The 6,057-nt window shown below is 49.5% G+C and overlaps 1 non-coding gene across 1 annotated transcript; it reads left to right on the top strand.

Moving 5' to 3' along the window:
* The first annotated feature begins 5,655 nt into the window (after positions 1-5,655).
* Trnag-gcc (transfer RNA glycine (anticodon GCC)) lies at positions 5,656-5,726 on the top strand. The gene has a single exon. It is a non-coding gene; the product is annotated as a tRNA-Gly (tRNA).
* Positions 5,727-6,057: the final 331 nt, after the last annotated feature.

Consider the following 6,057-nt stretch of genomic DNA (forward strand, 5'->3'; position numbering starts at 1 on the left):
TCCTCCAAGCACTATATGAAGAAGTGATAAAGGAGCCAAGCGCGTCACAATTGAGAGCAATAGTAGCTGCGGGCTTGCAAAAGCGTTTGATAATGTAACTCACGACGCTATATTGCAGGAACTGGCCAAAACGAACTGCGGAACGGCAGTATATAACTACGTCCTTACATTCTTGCAGAACAGAACACTTACCATCCAGATCAGCGACCATCAATCCCAAGAAATTCGACACCCCCGAAAGGCATCCCTCAGGAAGCAGTGATTTCGCGACGCTATTCACCCTGGCCAGGCTGAAAATACGTCGAGCTCTAAAAGACATCCAAGGACTTCGATACCTCCTGTATGCAGACGGCATTACTTTATGGGTCACGCAGGGGTCGCCAGGACAGATTCAGGATACGCTACAAGCGGCACTGGATGCACTTCAAACGGCAGCTGCAGGAATCGGACTGTTGTGCAGCCCTGAAAAGTCTAGCATCTTGCCAGTACCGCTTGGGGGTACTGCAAGCCATGTTGGGGGTGGATGCCCAAGATGGCATCCACCCCATATACATCTTAACATCGGCCAACAACCCCTACCAACACTGAAGGAGACAAAAATTCTACGTTTACACATACACACCAACCGAGAAGGAGACGCTATGGTAGCCAAAGTAATAAGAAAATAGAACCAGCTCCTCCAAGTCAGCAGAAGAATCGCCAATAGACATAGTGGCCTGAAAAAAGCCGATCTACAAGAACTTCATGTCGCACTAATCACGTCACGTATCAGATACGCCATACCGTATTGTACGCTAACCAAGAAACACCACAAGAAGCTTAACGCACTCCTAAAAAATCCAACAAGATCGCCATGGGAGTCCCGATGACCACCTCCAACACGCAACTCGAGAACACGGGACTCTACGTTCCATGCGAAAGCATCATAGCAGCACACAAGCACAACCAACTAGCTAGACTAAGAAGCACCATCCCGGGACAAGACCTCCTACGACTGCTCAAATTCGACACTAACCATCCTCCAGAAGAAGAGAAACCAATCACCCAGGAAGACCACAACCGAATTACCGTAGCACCCATCCCCACACAAATGAACAGCGAAAAGGACGACACAAGACGAAAAATTAGAGCAGCATACTTTACGAAGAAAATACGACGCACACAAAATGAACAACACATCTTCACAGACGCTAGCAACCATAAGAACCAATGGACATGGGCCACCGTGGAATTCGAAGGAACTGAAGCAACGGGCACCTGTCCCTGCACACAGAGCACTGAAGCTGAAATATACTCCATTGTCCAAGCCATCCAAAAATACGCACACCACACCCAACCTCTAAACATCTACACTATTCCCAAGAAGGATGTTCATGCATCCTATACAATCGAATACCGCCCACAGCACGCACGCTTTATGAAACGATAAAAGGAACGATTAGACTCTACTGGGTACTTGGTCATGTCGGGATGCAGGGTAACGAAAGAGCAAACCGACTCGCCCGCGAAACCGCACTCCGGGCTCCCTGCAACCGCATCCAGCCCCAGAGAGATCGCATCCCACCAAACCCCATCACACTGAAAGATCTACGACACAACACGGAAGCTTACCCTAAACCACATACACACCTAAATAAAGAAGAGCAGGTCTTAGTAAGGCAGGCGCAAACGGGTACCCTCCTAACCCCAGCACGAATGACCCTTTACCAAGGAAGACCACTCCCACAGTGCTCGAAACGCCTGAGAGTTCTGGACCAGCGTCACCTATTCGGCAACCGCAACAAGGGACCAGGGGAAGAAACCATTGTGGGACTCTCGTCACGTGGAGACGAGTACAGCCTATACATTGTTTCTCCACATTGCAATATTGGTAACAGGGTGTGCCACCGGAAGAAGATTAATAATCTTGATATTAAAGACGATAGCCTTTCTTAAGCTACTTAAATGCGAAAATTTTGATCTGTCTGTGCGTCTGTCACTGACTTGAGTCTTCCGGCCAAAAGGTGAAACAAATGGGCAAAGAGGAGTATATACAGGCAGAACCATTCGAAACTGCGGGTATTTGTCACGCGTGTCCACATTATTTAGTGCAAGGAAAACCTCAGGCACATTTGGGGCAGAACGAAAGTTCTTAACCGGGAGTACCGGCTTTCTTTTATTAAAGAATACACCTTCGGTTGGTTTTTACGAGAGTAAGCAAAAAACACAATGCGTAAATTAACGCAGAAAGACTCCAGCTCGTGTAAGATAGAAGAAAACACAAAAATAACGGAGCTCCCGCTCGTGTTGTTCTAACCAAAACAACAACAAAAAAAATTCGCACTGGAGCTCGAGTAAGAGGAAGGAAGGAAAGTTGAATCGCTTTGAAGACACATTCATTTAGTTCATCATTAAAGGAGATAGAAGAAAGGGGAAGAGGATGAGGGGTGGGAGTGAAGAGCAAAGAAGGAGTCATGGTCGGTGGCGGCAGACGACTGTCGTCTTTCGACGACATCTGCACTGAAGCAAGCAGGTACACGGTCAATTTTTTGACAGAAGAACCAGTGGAGACTCGCCCACCACTTTCTCGCCGGCTATTTCGAGGTCGCAGGATCTTGTGCGTGCGATTCTCAGCCGCTGATTATGCCAGCATTCCTTGAATGCCAGCATTCAGTTAACACCCTGATAACTCTCTTTGTCGTGTTCCCTGTATTGCGTCCATTAGAGGGAACGTTTTCCATTAGAGGGAATTTGACCGTTTTTCAATATTTCTCGTATTTTTTTCGGTTAAGAAACGTATTTTGTAAATACAATTGGGTCGAGTGGATTACCATAGGCTAGTTCTTCCCAACATCAGTATTGTTTTCTCTTAATAGACAATTTAAGCATACGTTTCCCTACAATCACGAAGGGGCAAGAAAGGAGGCGTTCGCATTACGTGAACCTTTCCCGTGTGCGCAAACGTGGCCCCACCCGTGCCCGCGCCCAAACGATAAGGAGATGGAATAGCAAAGCTTATGCTACCTCTGAAGTATTTCCGCTCCTGGAATGTTCCTTTTCTTTTTCTCTCTCTCTATTTTCCCGTGTCATCTCACTGGATTCACCCCCATCTGGAGTAGCAAGCCCTACATCTAGTGGGGCTGACTTCTTCAGCTTTCATTAAAGGTTCTCTCTCTCTCTCTCTCTCTCTCTCTCTCTCTCTCTCTCTCTCTCTCTCTCTCTCTCTCTCTCTCTCTCTCTCTCTCTACTGGGATGCCAGGATTAAGACGCGTTGCTATGTGGACATTCCAGACTCTGAGTATGTCCGTATAAGAGGAGGGATGTGTGAGACATATTCCGGTGGTTTCGCCTCCTGAATAAAGTACCGGCTGCGCCAGCCAGAGCCTAAGTCATGGAACTTATGCGACAACGTCGGATCATCTGGACAACACGACCACGGCGGGTATAATGCAACCAGTGGCGCGTGCAGTCGGTGTTTATGGACTGCTGATGACTGATCACACTGATATATAATCACTGATATAATGATGACTGATATATAATCACACTATCGGCCTTCAGGTAACTCGATAGGCATGGCTGCAGATCTTCGGGAGAGGCCTTCGTACTGCAGTGGACATAACCAGGCTTAAGATAAGGATAAAGATGACTGACCAGGCATCTCCGAAGACGACAGGGTCAATTATGTTAGTAGCTGGTTGAAACTTAGCTTCTTAGCCGACCTTCTGCAAAGGTGGACTACGGTAACCACTATGACGATGATTGTTTGGCGGCTGGCCGTGCTGGAATTGATGAAGCACAGGGCGAAAATTACGATGGTTCACATTAAGTCGCTTGCCCAATGTCCTGCGTTAACATTAGACAAGCAGCAATGACGGCGACCATTCAATGCACATACAAAGACATCACAAAAAGTTGTGACTCTGAGCCTCAAGCAATAAAACAAGTGCATTCTGAGAGCAATCTGCTGCGTGAATTGATGCACCCGCTGCGGTGGCTAAAGGCTTAAGACTTATGCTTCCGCACAAGAGGACGCGGGTTCATGCTGGGGGTTTCTTTTTTTTTGTTTTTATGCGGGCTAAAAAAGAAAATGTCGGAGCATTTTAAACATCCACGGGGGTGTAAACTAATGCGCAGCCCGGTAATGCTGCTCGCCTCTTAGACCAGCGGCAGTTTCGGCGGGCAAAATCCCAAGTCCGAGGACACCCAAGCACTTATGGGTTCTCATGGCGAAAGCATTACGTCAAATTGAAGGCCTGAGACTTTACTTCAGCTCGCGTCCTCGAAGGGCTTTGTGAAGTCCATGAACGAGAAGCATAACTTTGGTGAAGAGCAATATGCAGAAATATTCACAAGAAAGGCGCACAAGGCGGCGCTCAGGCTGCCGATATTCGCGCCAACAGAAAAGCTACTGGCCCTAGGAGTCCAGAACACGTTTTAAGAGCCTAAGAAGCCCAACTAAAGGCCCGCACTGAGAGGCTGATGCAGACCCCAACGGGTAGGACGTTCCAGCACCATCTGGGTTACAGTAAACAAATCAGGGAAATGACCAATTAAGACAGCGGGCATTCCCGACGGAGCACCCTGGCAGTTTCACGTGACCCCGATACCTAAAAACACGGACGTCAACCTCCGTCAAGGAACACGGCAAGCACGAGCGGACTTTATACGCCGCAAATTTCCCGCTAAGAACAACACTGTGTACGTGGACGCAGCCGCACACTATCCAAGGAAACGACGCAGGGTGGCTGTAGTCATGGGCTCGCTACGTCTCAGTGCCGTGGCAGAAGCCGAGGAGCTAGCTGTCGCTCTGAAGCGGCGGCCGGGTTCGGGATCGCCCAATCACTTACGATAGTTTCCGTCTCGTAGGAGGTCTGCAGATATTTTCTGCACGGAAGAGTGAGCCACCGCACACCTCGTGTACTCCTCGTCAGAACACCCTGAGCAGACACCTACGATTCAACACGATATCCGGTGGGCACCGGCGCACGCAGGGATAGCAGGGAACATAGAAGCGGACAGGGTAGCTCGAGGCTATATCGGTTTGTATACACATCGAGCACCCGAGGATTCTGACCTCGCATAACCCACATCATCTCCCACGGAATACCCGGTCCCACTGGCATATTACTGAGGTACAGAGAGGGATACCCTTCGCCACACGAATCCCTGACGAGGGAACAAGCCACCGACTGAAGACAGCTACAAACAGGCAACTCGCCTTACTAAAACCCACCCTCTACCACACCACATAGGAACGCCAAAGCACAAAGGCTGTCCCCAAGATCAATATCCCCAATGCGGAGCAATGGAAGGCATTGCCGGACAGAGACTGCGGCGAAGACCAAATCGGTCTGCTTCAGCGGACACGCAAGGCAGCCAAGGCCGTTGGAGCCCTGGACCAAGGGTACGTACCACCCCTGCTGAACCCTTTCAGGAGCTGTAGCACACGGCACAAGGCCCCGGTGGAGTGCCACCCAACCCCGCAATCCAGTGCTATAACGAATGTTTTTGCAGCCGAATCAAATCTGTGCCTGGAATCTTTGGTCGGCTTCACTGCAATACAGACAGGAACAGCGGGGAAAGCAGGAAAACGAGGCGTTGTCGTGACCTTCCATTTGGAGTGCTGCGAAAGCGCCGACGTATGTTGGCAGCGTGCGCTATGAAAAAACGTCGGCGTCGGTGGTTCAGTGGTAGAATACTCGCCTGCCACGCGGGTGGCCCGGGTTCGATTCCCGGCCGGCGCAGTGCATTTTGTTACGCTTCCCTTATCCCGCGGTATCAACTCAAACGTGCCGGCGTCTCGTCAGTAAACCGGTCGTCTGCAACCGCGTGAAGCACTGAGGGAAACTGAGCTAGCCTCCTTTTGTTACCAGCGCATTTGAATGCAGAATATGAAAATACTGGTTTCTTCCTCGCCCAGATTGTTCAGGCAGTTTTCTCATGACGTCGTGTTCAGCAGCGATGCCGGAGCTGAGAATGCCCCGTGTGCGCACAGTGGAATGTCGAATGGCCAGTGGAATGGCCGAGGAATGTGATCCATGGTTTTAGAAACAAAGTTTTGGTTTACTAAAGGTG

This window comes from Haemaphysalis longicornis, unplaced genomic scaffold (genome assembly GCF_048455015.1).
Source record: "Haemaphysalis longicornis isolate Haplotype H1 unplaced genomic scaffold, Haemaphysalis longicornis Haplotype H1 scaffold_1, whole genome shotgun sequence".
NCBI lineage: Eukaryota > Metazoa > Arthropoda > Arachnida > Ixodida > Ixodidae > Haemaphysalis > Haemaphysalis longicornis.